The sequence below is a fragment of the Tachyglossus aculeatus genome, chromosome 8 (assembly GCF_015852505.1).
Source record: "Tachyglossus aculeatus isolate mTacAcu1 chromosome 8, mTacAcu1.pri, whole genome shotgun sequence".
Classification (NCBI taxonomy): domain Eukaryota; kingdom Metazoa; phylum Chordata; class Mammalia; order Monotremata; family Tachyglossidae; genus Tachyglossus; species Tachyglossus aculeatus.
This window is the reverse complement of record NC_052073.1, coordinates 19,872,023-19,884,790: the sequence shown is the minus strand read 5'-3', so window position 1 is coordinate 19,884,790 and position 12,768 is coordinate 19,872,023.

Sequence of the window (12,768 nt, the reverse complement as noted above, 5' to 3'; positions counted from 1 at the left end):
GCAAGTTCTACCTGGACCTTTAATATTGTGGTGTGTGTTAAGTGCTTTCTACGTGCCAAGCAGTATAAACATTGGGGTAGGTACAAGGACAGAACCTGTCCCACATGGGGCTCACAGTCTAAGTAGTAGGGAGACTAAGCATTGCATTTCCATTTCACAGATGAGGTAACTGAAGTACAGAGAAGTGACTTGTCCAAGGTCACACAGCTGGCAAGTAATGAAGCCAGGCCCTCTGACTCCCAGGCCCGGTGCTCTTTCCACTGGACTATGGTGCTTCACACTTTTTCCCATTCCTGGTCTTCCCTGACTGTGTGCTAAAGGCTATGAAATGCCACAAACTTTTCTTCTTTTAGAACTTCTCAGCAACAACAAATGTGGCTTTCTGGGGAACATAGCATTGTTAACTCCATTAGCAACTCAAAACTAAACCGAGTCAAAATATTTTGATGCCGGAGCCAACCTCTGCCCTCATCTGTGGGAGCAATGATTTATGAGTCAGACTCTTAACATGTCACCTATCCTTTTTTTAGTCACATTTAAGAGAAGAACTAATTACTGTTTTGTAAAAAAAAAATATTTTGCAATCCTCAATATTTCAAATTTAAAAATGCAGATGTAAGCGTATGTGGTAGGGAAAATCACATATTGTTTACTGCCTCTCCTTCACCATCTCCCTTCATTTTTATCTGGGTGAGTTACATGTTTTATAGCTGAGAGCCCTCCCCACAGCTCCACCTCCGATCCGTTCCGGAAAAAACGTTGAATGTTTTTTCCTGTTTATTCAATGGATGGCCTCCCATGGCCTCCCATCTCTGCTGAGTGTAGCATTCTTACTAAGTTGGTGCATTCAGGCTTTAGTTTAACTGCTCTACCCTGAGAGCAAGAGACTGTCACCAGCATGAAGCAGGATACTCACCTCTCTCATGCCCTTGTCCATGTCCTCAGATGGGGCTGGGTGCATTTATCAGGTGTGCTGGGCTAGCTCCCATACAGGAAATTAATGTGGTAAATAAACATCATTGCAGAAAATTAACATAATTACAAACTCAAATCTCATTATTTTCTTTCTTAAAAACTTGTAGTCTGGGGAAATATAAAAATGGGAATGCCTAAGAATGAGTCAGTGAAATGCCACCAACTTTTAATTGGGCCTCATGAAAAACTGCTGGAGTTTAGAGTGTCTCTCCAAGGGGTTGGCTCGCAGGCTCATCCGTGGCCAGCCACAGATGTGTCAGACCCCTGCGGGACTCTTTCAGGCAGACTGGTAGGAGACCAGCTGCTAACCTGTCACAGAAACCTTCGAAGAACAGGAGGAAAATATTAAATGATATCTCAGACTCTCAGACAAAGTCCCACTCTGGTGAAAATCCACACTAACAATTAAAAAACAAAAACAAAAACCCAACATAGTCTTTTCAGACTGGGGCAGGCATCCTGGACGAACCTTTGTAAAGACTGATGAGAAAGAAGAGATATTGTTTAATATGTTTTGCAAAGTGCTTTGCACATAGTAAGCACTTAATAAATTCCATTATTATTATTATTATTATTATTATTATTATTATTATTATTATTATATGGTGCTCCTCTGCCAGCCTAATTCTTCATTGCATTGCATGCCCCAGCAAGAACGAGGTTTGTAGGGAAGAGAGAGTATGTCTAGTGTTGCACAAGTCACTAACCCTGTCATCAATTCCTTTGCACAGGTTCTCGGTCCAAAAGATTCAGGTCTGAGGCTCAGCGTGGCTCAGTGGAAAGAGCACGGGCTTTGGAATCAGAGGTCATGGGTTCAAATCTCAGCTCTGCCAATTGTCAGCTGTGTGACTTTGGGCAAGTCACTTCACTTCTCTGTGCCTCAGTTACCTCATCTGTAAAATGGGGATTAAGACTGGGAGACCCCCGTGGGACAACCTGATCACCTTGTAACCTCCCCAGTGCTTAGAACAGTGCTTTGCACATAGTAAACGCTTAATAAATGCCATTATTATTATTATTATCTATCATTCTTAACTGAGTATTCTATCCCTCCATCTATCTCTAGGTTAATTCCAAAGGCACATGCCCATTCATACTTGCATTTAATGAAAATGCATATGGATTGTTGTTCTAATCTGCTTTTATTCTGCCTCAACATGCGCTATTGTTTACTGCCTCTCCTTCTCCAGCTCACCTCATTCCTATTCGGGTGTGAGTTACATGTTTGATAGCCTAGAGCCTTCCCCACAGCTCCACCATTTTAGGCTGCACTACATTAGACGAATAATTTCATCTCCAGCCTGAAAGTCAGTGACTTCACACTGATGTTTAAAAAGCCCAAAGTTAGCTTTTTTAATTTGCAGTCTTGAAATCGGATCCATTTAAACAAATTCATATTCTTGAAGGGATTCTGGCTCTCTTCATTTTTGTTTTTCTACAAGAGGAAAACTGCACTGCTGTGTGTGTGAACTTGAGAATTCACATAATTTCTCTGTGCCTCAGTTTTCTCTTCTGTAAAACAAGGATAAGATGCCTGTTCTCCTTAGTCTATGAGTCCTGTGCAGGATGGGAACTATGTCCAATCTGCTCACAATGTCTCTACCCCAGGGCTTAGCATAGTGTTTGGCACTATTAAGAGCTTCATCACTGTCTCATTGTTTTAAGGGGACAACAATGTATTCTTGAGTCAAAACATAACCAGCACTGAATACAGATCTACTGCTCGATTCCCTGGTGTAGTTCATGAGAATCAAACAGCAGCAACATGTGAAGTGCAGTTCACATGCTCTAGGCAGGAGATGTAATACAATCACAATCATCTTTGTTAACTGCTTACTATGTGCCAAGCACTGTACTAAGCCCTGTGGTTGATGCAAGATATTCAGGTTGGACAGGTCCTGTCCCACATGGGGTTCACAGTGTAAATAGAGGGAATAGGATTTAGTACCCAATATACAGATGTGGAAACTGAGGCACAGGGAGGTGAAGTGACTTGCCCAAGGTCACGCAGCAGACAAGTGGTGGAGCCAGTATTAGGACCCAGGTCCTCTGACTCACAAACCCATCTCTTTCCACTAGATCATGTTGTTTCCCTTACAAAGGGAATATAGAGGCAATCACTCAAAGTCATTCAAGCTAGGTCTACAACAGTTGTTGCTCTCATTTCTTTTGTTATAACATTGCTGCCCCAAGCACCTCCTAACAGTATTTTCCCATCACAGGGAGCAGTATCTAATGTAGATGGCCGAAAATGAAAGCACTCTTCTTTCCCATCATGACAATTCCGTAGCTGTAGCTGCCTCATCAATATTTGATGGAAAGAGCAGATAAGTAAACCTTTCTTGGCACATCTCCAGTCTCTAAGTCTGAACCACGAAAAGCTATCAGGAGTTGCCCCTCGAGACAACACTTTTTTGAAAATTAATTCAATGAAGAATATGAAAGTGCAGGAGGTAAAAGAAGACGCTGGGTAAATTTGCATTCATCAAATTAAGCATTCAAGTGTAACTAGTAAATAGGTCCCAAATGGATTTTGAAGTCTGAAGCAGGAGAACAGTGTTCCAAGCCCAGCAGAGCTTAAAGAGGAATACTCAGGGGAAGTGGGTATGGGAAAGCTTAAGGAGGGAAAATGAAGAGGGCATAATAGGAGAAGGAAATTTAGAATGCTAATTAAAGGATTGCAATACACTTCTTAGTGAATAGGTGTGAAGATCCCAATTATAAATTAAGATCCCTGAGACTAAATATATCAGCTAGGAGTTTAAGGCATAGCAGAGGACAGTTGGCAGCCCAATCAGTAAGAGATCAACATACTTTAGAAAACTGTTGCCATGACACAATTTTCCCAAATAAATCTTACCAAAGCTGTTACAAAACAAAATGTACATCACCCTTAGTTAACTTTATCAAGGAATTGTTTCCACACTTAGCAATTTATTCAAAATAAAACTTACCTGGAACAATAACTGAAACAACTGTTCTCAGAATTATCTTTATGTCTATATTTTGGGTACCAGAAAGCAGTGGTAGGGGAATTGCCTGATTTTGAAGTTTTTTTTCAAGTGAGGAGCTCTTTGATAATATTTGTATGAAAATAGTTTGAAGAGTAGTACAGTGCTCTACGTGCAGTAAGCACTCAATAAATACAATTGAACGAATAAATATAGCAACAAACAGAAGACGAAGAAGAAGAGGTGGAGGGCTTAGTCAGGGAAGGCTTCTTGGAGGAGGTATGACTTCCATAAGGTTTTGAAGTGGGGGAGAGCAATTGTCTGTCTGATATGAGGAGGGAGGGTGATACAGGCCAGAGGTAGAAAGTGGGCAAGAGGTCGTTGGTGAGATAGATGAGATTGAGGTACAGTGATAAGGTTAGCATTAGAGGAACAAAATGTGCAGGCTGAATTGGAGAAGGAGATTAGTGAGATAGGAGGGGGAAAGGTGACTGTTTTAAAGCTAATGGTGAGGAGTTTCTGCAGTGGTTGCTGAGGAAGATTAGAAATGGAGGCAAGCTCATAAAACTCTGCCTCCACTTCACTACTTTCCTGCAGCAGTTGCTGCCATGGCAACTGTTGGGGTCCTTTCCCACCACCTCAGCTAAAAGCATAACTCTGGTGGATCACACCAGAAACTTTTTTCAAGGGGTGGAGCAGAACCTCAAAGTTTGCCAATAACCCACCTAAAGTGGGACAGCTGTTCACTCTGGCCAGGATAAGCTGAAAAAGCCAGTACTATTTAAATCATTTGAAAGAAGGAAAAGTTGAGGCATAGAGAGATGAGATGACCTTCCCAAATGCTCACCACAGTTAGCTGGAGGTCAATCAATCAATGGTATTTATTGAGTGCTTATTCTGAACAAAGCACTGTACTAAGCACATGGCAGGGTACAATAGAGCAAGTTGACTCAATTCTTGCCCTCAAGGAGTTTGCAATCGAACTGGAAAGACAGTATTAAAATAAATAATAGCAGAGGCAGCATGGTGTAGTATATGGAGCATGGGCCTGGGAGTCAGAAGGTCATGGGTTCTAATACTGGTTCCACCATTTGTCTGCAGTTGACCTTGGGCAAGTCACTTCACTTCTCTGTGTCTCAGTTACCTCATCTGTAAAATGGGAATTGAGAATGTGAGCCCCACATGGAACAGGGACTATGTGATTAGTACAGTGCCTGGCACATAGTAAGTACTTAACAAATACCATTACTATTATTATTATTATTAATAAATTACAGCTTGCAGAGCTTTGCTGCCTGGATTACCTTTCTACAGAAACGCTCTGGACATGTCACTCCCCTCCTCAAAAATCTCCAGAGGTTGCCTATGAACCTTCACATGAAGCAAAAACTCCTCACTATTGGCTTCAAAGCTCTCCATCAACTTGCCCCTTCCTACCTCACCTCCCTTTTCTCTTTCTCCAGCCCAGCCCCCACACTCTGCTCCTCTGCCACTAACCTCCTCACTGGGCTTCATTCTCACCTGTCCCGCCGTTGACCCCTTGCCTACATCCTACCTCTGGCCTGGAATGCCCTCCCTCCACACATCCACCAAACTAGCTCTCTTCCTCCCTTCAAAGTCCTACTGAGAGCTCACCTCCTCCAGGAGGCTTTCCCAGATTGAGCCCCCCTTTTTCCTCTGCTCCTCCTCCCCTCTCCACCCCCTAACTCCCTCCCTCTGCCCTTCCCCCTTCCCTTCCTCACAGCACTTCTGTATGTTTGTACATATTTATTACTCTATTTTATTAATGATGTGTATATGTCTATCATTCTATTTATCTATTCTTATGGTATTGACACCTGTATACTTGTTTTGTTGTCTGTCTCCCCCTTCTAGACTGTGAGCCCATTGTTGGGTAGGCACCGTCTCTATATGTTGCCAACTTGTACTTTCCAAGTGCTTAGTACAGTGCTCTGCACACAGTCAGTGCTCAATAAAGACAATTGAATGAAGAAATGAATTAATAAAGATATGTAGGAAAGTGCTACAGGGGTGGGGGTTCTGCAGAGACAGAACCAAAAAGTAAGCAGTGCTTAATTTACCAAGAAAGAGAAGCTGAGGTTCAACAATGATGAATTTTTGCATTGTTAATTTGTGAGGAGCTGGAACATGTGGCTGCATTATTATGTTCCCACACCATCAGTCAAAACAAGTTTATTTGAGAGAGTACTGATATAGTACCTTAGATGTAAGAACATCTCATATATTCACAAACATAAAATATAGATTTTTATTTTTACTTCCACGCCTGCATTTCCAAGCCCAGAGGTCCTGGAGCTTCTGATCTCTGGCGAACCTGCCATAGCACTCCCCTTCCAGAGTGCTGTGTTCCAGACTCTGCAGTTTCTTCTCCGCCTTTTCCAGAGATTTTCAATCTTACAAATGAATCTTACAAATGAAGAAAAGCATCAAAAAGATTATCTTTGAAATTTTATTAAGTGTACATTTAGAAGAACATCTTTCATTCCTTTTGTAATACTGCAGGGGTGGATTTTAGGTTTTCCCTAAGATTCTTGCCCCTCCTTAGCTTTTCATTACAATTTAAGAAATAATTATACAATTGTTATTTGTCATGCAAATATGCTTGCTATGAACTTACTGTGAAATTTTTCCAGCTCAGTTCTTTGGTTTCCTTTCAATCAAGGAATTGATGGTGTCATAGGAGATTGATGACAATAATTCTGTAACAACACATCTTTTTCTATTGCTTTTTACTACAGCTCATTTTTTACTCCATAATTCACTCAACCTTTTTCTTCTGACACTAAGGATAAAAAACTAGTACTCTGCTTCGTGTATGGGATCATACTGTTTCTAAGATGAGTTTAGTTCCAAGCTGCTGTAATTATAAAAAGAATACCACAATCTTGTTTACTGGGTTGCAATGTGCTTAGATAATTTGTAGTTTGCAAACTGCAATACACTGTGACTAGGAACCTTGTTATTGAGATAAAAATTTTTAGTTTTTTTCTTTTTTTGCTTTTCTAAAGTATTGGTGACCCCCCAAAATTCACCAATCTAGACCAGAGACTTTGAGTCAATCAATAGAATTTACTGTGCTGAGCCCTGTACTTAGCACATGGGAGAGTACAGTAGAAATAATAATAATAGTATTTTTATAGTGCTTACTATGTGTCAAGCACTGTACTAAGCACTGAGATAGATACAAGATAATCAGATCCTACATGGGGATCACAATCTAAGTAGGAGGTAGAAGAGGCATTGGATCCCCATTTTACAGATAAGGAAAACTGAGGCACAGAGAAGTAAAGTGACTTGCCTAAGGTCACATAGCAAGTGACAATGCCAAGATCAAAACACAGGTCCTCTGACTCCCAAGCATGTGCCCTTTCCTCTCCCCTCAAGAAGCTTATAATCTAGTGGGTCCTATTGAGAAATCTTTCTCTCATTTTTGCATGTGAAATATATCAGAATTAACATTTGAATAGTGAATACGTGAAAACGACTTCCATATTATAAAAAAAACCCAGAACATTAATACCCTCTTTGAAACCGACTCTACACTTAGTGCTATTAACAATCTAGGCACACTCTTCATTGCATAATGCCACTATCACATCTCAGAATTCTGTAGCATTTTTGAACTAATAATTGTCCTAGGGTAGAGAGGTCCAAGTAGAGGAGAGAATAACAACTTAAAATGATGCAAAGCATTCTCTGAAATATCAGATGTCACTGTAAAAGCCATAATTCAAAAAAATAGTTTGATCTACAAGGTCAGAGACATTACTACATAATTTAATATGGCATCTTAGGGGAAAAACACTTTCAAAAGACACATGAATAAGAAGCCTTCCTCTAGAGATAAAAAGTTGGAGGCTATTGGTTAATCTGTTCATCAGGGCATCAAAAAAACCAAGCCTCAGTTCACCTAGTGATTTGCAAGGACTTCTCACTGCTATGCAGCGAGTGTGATTTGAACATCAGAATGTTTTGGTCAGTGGCAATTATATTTTCTGGGAGACCATTGGGGAGCAAGGCTGATGTCTCATGGTTTGGGATTTTGAGGGGCTCTTGAGGCCTTAATAGCATCATGCTGAGCTCATTGTGGGCAGTCTCTACTGATGCTCCTTATAGATGATGATATAGATGATGATATAAGTAAATAAATAAATTAAGGATATATACATAAGTGTTGTGGGACTGAGGGAGGATTGAATAAAGGGCCTTGCAGAAGGGAGTGGGGGAAGACATAATGAGGGCTTAGTCAGGGAAGGCCCCTTTGAGGAGATGTGCGTTCAATAAGGCTTTGAAGTGTAGGAGATTCATTGTCTGTAGGATATGAAGAGGGAGGGCATGCCATGCCAGAGGCAGATTATGGGCAAGAGGTTGGCATGAGATAGATATGATCAAGGTACAGTGAATAGGTTGGCATTAGAAGAGTGAAGTGTGTGGGCTAGGTTTTAGTAGGAGAGCAGCGAGGTGAGGTAGAAGGGGAAAGGTGATTGAGTGCTTTAAAGACAGTAGTGAGGAGTTTCTGTTTCATGTGGAAGAAGATGGGCAACCACTGGATGTTCTTGAGAAGTGGGGAAACACAGACTGAATGTTTTTGTAGAAAAATGATCAGGCAGCAGAATGGAGTACTGACTGGAGTGGGGAAAGACAGGAGGTAGGGAGGTCAGCAAAGCTGCTGATAGTTTTCAAGGTGAAACTGGATAAGTGCTTGGATCAATGTGGCAGTAGTTTGGAGAGGAAAGGGCAGATATTAGTGATGTCATGAAAGCTGGACCAACAGGATTTAGTGACAGGTTGAATACATGGGTTGAGTGAAAGAGATTAGTTGAGGATAACGCCAGGGTTATGGGTTTGTGAGACAGGAAGGATGTGGTGCTGTTTACGGTGACGAGATCAGGGGGAGGACATTCAGATGGCAGCCTCTGTGCTGGATTGCATGACATGAGAATTTATGGGGCCAGTCTATGCTATGCTTCTTTTTATTTCAAGAAAATAAAACTCAGTCCTGTAATCCCACCAAAAGCAGAACATGCATTCTCAACTCTCTCTCTCTCTCTCTCTCTCTCTCTCTCTCCTTGGAACAAACCAAAATATTTTTCAGAAAAGCAACAATCCAAACCAGCATGTACCTTCATGACCTAAACATTTACAGCCTCATTTTCTATGAAAGGAAAAAAGGATTTACAAATAGTCTTTTTTGTCCATTTTTCTGGATGGGCTGAAATCTGCTTGCTTGGATTGCTAAAAGTCATCATTTGTTTCCTGTGAGTTTATGGTCTCTCAGTAGCTTCAGATTAGTGTAGAAGTCAGCCATATTGACCCTGTTCCTGGGGTCCTTATCTATTCTTATCTGATATTAATTTTGACATGCTCATGTGTAAAAGGGCTAATTGCACTTTATCTGATGTTCTTTCCCTGCTGGGAACCACTAGGGAGAGAAGCTTCCCTGGTTTTAGTAAATAGCTCCCTCCCACTGTTTCAATAAGCAGGTGACAGGCACTCTTCATAATGTTAACAGAGTTGCAAACAAACAACTCTCCCTGCAATCTTGCTTATTAGCTTTCCAACTACTATTAGCTGAAGGGAGCATTTAGAGAGGGGTGTAGAAACCCGAGGAGTGACCCAGATCTCCCGACTTACTGGGGTATGGAGGTCACTGGAGTAATCAGATGGTAGTCAAAGACACCTGATGGAAGAAAAATCCTGTCCCCCTTTGGAGTGGAGGGCAGGCAGAAGTTGCTGTCACTACACTGGGAATGTTGGGAAGGTTAAGATGTCTGTACAGGGATGCTTGGCCTGGAGGGGTGAGAGGCCAAGGAGAAGCAGTGTGGCCTAGTGGAAAGAGCACAGGCCTAGGAGTAAGAGGACCTGTGTTCTAATCCCGGATCTGCTGCTTGCCTGCTATATGAACTTGAGAAAGTTGGGCAGTTTCCCCATCTATAAAATGAAGACTTTAGTCCCCGGGGTTAAGTAGTTTGTTATTTTTTATGATATTTGTTAAGTGCCAGGCACCGTACTAAGCACTGGGGTAATCAGGTTGGACACAGTCCGTATCCCACATGGGGATCAAAGTATTAATGCCCATTTTACAGATGAGGTAACTGAAGCACAGAGAAGTTAAATGACTGGCCCAAGGTCACACAGCAGACAAGTGGCAGAGCTGGGTTTTAGAACACAGGTTGTCTGACTCCCAGGCCTGTGCTCCTTCCACTAGACTTCCCTATTTCTCTTTGGCCTTTCGCTATATATTATACTACACTATACTATATATCTAGCATATAGAGAGAACAACTATAGTTGTTCTCTATAATACTTAGACTGTGAACTCCAATAGGGACAGGGATGGGGCTGACCTGATTAACTTGTACCTACTATAATGCTTGGCATATAGTAAGAACTTAACAAATACCAAAATGATTAGGAGAAATGAAATGTCATTTTTGACTGCTGTTATTTCTGAAATGTTGCATGTATCCTGTCACTGTTTCCCTGAATGCTTGATCTCCCCATATTGTGAGCTCCTTGTGGGCCAGAGCTGGTGTCTGAATGAATGTCCATCCATTCTTCCCAGCATTTAGTAAAGCAATGTGCCTATTGTAAACAGTTAGTGTAGTCTTTCATCATTATTACCCCCCAGTTCTTTTCTTTTATGCCACTGATGCTTTGGGAAGTTCTGACAATACAAAACTCTACCCCAGTACAACTGGTTTTTGAAAAACTGACTTTAAATTTTGAGACTTAGCAGGAGTCTATGCCACAATAACAGAAGTAAAATAACTAATATAAGCAATCTTTTCAGCAGTACAAATGCATACATATTTCTGAATAGACAACTTCATAGTTTAGTGTTATTAAACTTCAATAATGTATGTCATAGCTTTAGTGCCTGAAAATTATTGTTAAAAAGCCTCTCAGTTTATTGGAATACATAATGTAAAATGCTTTCATTTTAGGCATTCTGTAGTGATTTGTCAGATAACATAAGACAAAAGAAGTCCTTATATGGTTTATTCTAATAATAATAATAATAATAATGGCATTTATTAAGCCCTTACTATGTGCCAAGCACTGTTCTAAGCACTGGGGAGGTTACAAGGTGATCAGGTTGTCCCACAGGGGGCTCACAGTCTTCATCCCCATTTTACAGATGAGGTAACTGAGGCACAGAGAAGTGAAGTGACTTGCCCAAAGTCACATAGCTGACAATTGACAGAGCTGGGATTTGAACCCATGACCTCTGACTCCAAAGCCCATGCTCTTTCTACTGAGCCACGCTGCTTCTCTAGATGACAATGAAGAAATAATCTATTCAGCATACAGAGCATGACTAGGGAGAGCACATCATAAGGCATAACTTTCTAGCATATCCTGATATTTTAAAAAATTATATATATATATGTATGTTATAGCGTATCTTTACTGGGACAAACTCTTCAAGGTCCTTTCTGACCTTGGAGAATATGTGGAGAAGCAGAATCCAAGACATATCATGGCCTAGTGGAAAGAGCACCAGCCAGGGAGTCAGAGGACTGGATTCTAATCCCGGCTTCACCATTTATCTGCTATGTGACCTTGGATAAGTCACTTAACTTCCCTGTGGCTCAGTTCCCTCAGCTGCACAATGGGAATACCTCTGCTCCCTCCTACTTACACCATAAGCATCATGTGGGATCTGATTATCTTGTATCTACCCCCAGCACTTAGTACAGTGCTTTGCAATAGTAAGTACTGACCAAATGCCACAATTATTATTATAATAAAATTCCAACATGTGGGTACCAGTTATTCCATGTTGACAATGGATTATTGATAGGAGTAGTAATGATATTTATTGAATGCCTACTAAAGGAAATGCTCCATACTAAGCACTTGTTGTTCGAACACAGGCTTTGGAGCCAGAGGTCATGGGTTCAAATCCCAGCTCTGCCACTTGTCAGCTGTGTGACTTTGGGCAAGTCACTTAACTTCTCTGTTCCTCAGTTACCTCATCTGTAAAATGGGGATTAAGACTGTGAGCCCCCCTTGGGACAACCTGATCACCTTGTAACCTCCCCAGTGCTTAGAACAGTGCTTTGCACATAGTAAGCGCTTAATAAATGCCAGCATTATTATTATTATTAATAATAAAAGAAAATCTGTCCCTGTGTAAATCAACACCTGAAATACTCAAATAAAGGGGAATAATTTTATTTATGTATTTTCTACAGAAAACCTAGGGATTTCTTTCCACATTAGTTGGAACCTAATGATAAATTAGTAGAGAGCTTGAATGACTAACAAAGGAAGTCTTTTTTTAATACTTTTTATGGAATTTGTTTAGCATATACCATGTGCCAGGCACTGTTCTAAGTGTTGGGGGTAATAATAATGACAGCATTTGTTACAGTGCTTACTATGTGCGAAGCTGGGAGGGATATGAGGTGATCAGGTTGTCCCACGTGGGGCTCGCAGTCTTAATCCCCATTTTACAGCTGAGGTAATTGAGGCTCAGAGAAGTTAAGTGACTAACCCAAAGTCACACAGCTAACAAGTGGCAGAGCCAGGATTAGAACCCATGACCTCTGACTCCCAAGCCCGTGCTCTTTCCACTGAGCCACGGGTTCGACACAGTCCATGTCCCACATAGGGTTCACAGTCTTAATCCCCATTTTACAAATGAAGTACCTGAGGGAGGCACAGAGATGTGAAGTGACGTGGTATTTAAGTGCTTTCAATAAATAGTATTTATGAAGCACCTACTCCGTTTAGCGCACCCTACTAAATCTTTGGGACAGAGTATAAAAGAATTAGGAGACATGATCCCCACCTTCAAAATTTAAAATTAAAA